This window comes from Pocillopora verrucosa, unplaced genomic scaffold (genome assembly GCF_036669915.1).
Source record: "Pocillopora verrucosa isolate sample1 unplaced genomic scaffold, ASM3666991v2 scaffold_46, whole genome shotgun sequence".
Lineage (NCBI taxonomy): Eukaryota > Metazoa > Cnidaria > Anthozoa > Scleractinia > Pocilloporidae > Pocillopora > Pocillopora verrucosa.
Window position 1 is genome coordinate 32876 of NW_027078184.1, and position 2133 is coordinate 35008.

Genomic DNA, 2133 nt, shown 5'->3' on the forward strand with positions numbered 1-2133 from the left:
CGCTGCTCATTGAGCAGCTCATATATTAAACTGATTTTTGGAACTGGGCTGTGGAAAAGAGGCTTGCCTCGTCCCAGCCACGGGTTGCCTCGGTATAGCACTACCTCCGAGTGCGGCCCACTTCCCTCTGGGGAAGACACATTCAATCCAAAACAAAGTCAACGGTATAGCATTCTTTTATGTTTACAGGAGCCCCGCCCGCCCTTAGAGGGGGAAGAGGTGAAAGAGGGATGATAATTCAGACAACAGACAATGGCAGGAACGGCCGCTGGCCTACGTTTTCTGAAGTGCGCAAAGCACTACCACAAGGACCTAGGGGTAAGTGGATTTTTTCACCGAGGGCAGACGCTGAAAAAGCATACTTACCTGACGCGGGAGGTACTGTGATCAAGGAGGCAGTCCTCTCAAGGCGAGGCCCTTTCATTGCACTTCGACTGGGTTGACCCTTGCGATTACCCCAAATGTGGGTAACTCGAGCGTATAATTTCTGGTAGTGGGGACCTGCGTTCGCGCTCGTCCCCGCAAAAGTCATCCAAACTATGTCTATATGGCCCTCTTACTGACTATCGAGGGTATTTTTGCTTTTGCAGTGGACCGGTAGACTTGCAAAGAAAGCAAAGGACGCACAACTGGCCAAGGTGTTGGCACGTTTGGAGGGGTAGAAGTGCATTGGAGAGACTGGAGGAAGGAAACAAGGTGAGTTTCGGGGCGGTGCGTAACTTTGCTGGCTGTTTTTGTTCAAGGCCTGTCTGCTCTATTGTGTGTAAAGTCCTGTTCGTTTGTATTTGCAGGTTGTGCGTGCCGTGCCGTGCTGTGCTATGCGCGCGAAGGGAAAGGAAATGAAAGGAAACCAAACGGCCGATCGACCGAGCGAGCGAGCATAGAAGGGCATTCGACTTGGACCGTGAGTACACTTTGAACCTTTTGAGCGGTTTTATTGTCACTGGAGCCGCTTTTAGAAATGCTATTGCTATCGTTAGTGTATCCTTTGTGCGAGCAAGCGAGTGAACGAATGAACGAGGGAAGGAAACAAACTAGCAGAGTAGTAAAAGTATCGAACCTTTTTCCCGATTCGTTTGCAGTCTGAATCCAACCATTGTCGACTTTCAGTGCCGTTTTTCGCGCGCCTCCTCTTGGAAGTGTGCGAGTGTTTTGCCACGTCACGATGGCTTAAAACTGCGTCTCAGAAGTGTGCGTTTTTTTCCTATTCATTTTTTCGTTCGTTATTTGGAATGATTTGATATCACAGAAGTAGAATTTGACATCATAAACTGTTCATCTCGCGCGTGCTCACTCGCTCGCGCGCGCTCTGTAAGAAAAGTCGATCGCACTAGAGTTTTCGCCATTAGCTGGCCGATTTTTGACAAAAAGGTGTTTTCCCCCCCTCGTTTTTTGCTTTGATTTTGTTCCTCACTCACCTACGGCTCTCTATGTGAAATTGTGGTGTATGGAGAGCTATTTATTGGGATAAAACGTTTAGAGATGTTCGCAAGACAAAAAATTGAAGCCTACAACACGGGGTATTCCCAGGCGGTCACCCATCCAAGTACTAACCCCGCCCGACAGGGCTTAACTTCGGTGATCGGACGAGAACCGGTGCTTTCCCTGTGGTATGGTCGTAGACGAGGAAATGGGGTCGAAATTCTGCTTGTTATCGGCCAGGTTCAGGCTGTAAAGCGGCCACATCCCTGAGTGTAGGCGAATTTGAAATTCTAAAGCCCTAGTTTCGTTACTCTAACCCTAAGAAATCGATACTCTAACCCTAAGAAATTGTTACCCTAACCCTAAGAAATGGTTACCCTAACCCCGAAGTCGTTACCTAACCCTAATGTATTTTCCTCAACCCAGTTAACACATTGAGGAGCATCGATTTGAAGCACTATTCCCTAGGGAGGGGAGGGAGGGGTCCCAAGAGACATAACGTGTCCTAAAAACCTATTATACAATGTTTTAGCTCCGTAGGTGCGTGTATCTGGCTTTAAAATCTTACAGTGAGGAGATACCAAACGGGTCAGCCTCTGGGACCGTCTGCGGGACTCGCAAGGGCTTGTGGGGGCGACCTGCTACTATCCACCATAAACCGTGGGAAGGATCCCTCGACCACCCCCCTCACCCAGGGCATGCTTCGGCATC

At 49.0% G+C, this 2133-nt stretch overlaps 2 non-coding genes and 1 pseudogene across 2 annotated transcripts; 2 read left to right on the forward strand and 1 right to left on the reverse strand.

The window, feature by feature from the left end:
* Nucleotides 1-126, forward strand: LOC136278645 (U2 spliceosomal RNA; annotated as a pseudogene).
* Nucleotides 127-358: 232 nt separating this feature from the next.
* LOC136278677 (U1 spliceosomal RNA) lies at nucleotides 359-522 on the forward strand. Its single transcript, XR_010716477.1, has one exon. It is a non-coding gene; the product is annotated as a U1 spliceosomal RNA (small nuclear RNA).
* Nucleotides 523-1505: 983 nt separating this feature from the next.
* LOC136278657 (5S ribosomal RNA) lies at nucleotides 1506-1624 on the reverse strand. The gene has a single exon (XR_010716458.1). It is a non-coding gene; the product is annotated as a 5S ribosomal RNA (ribosomal RNA).
* Between the last annotated feature and the right edge of the window lie 509 nt (nucleotides 1625-2133).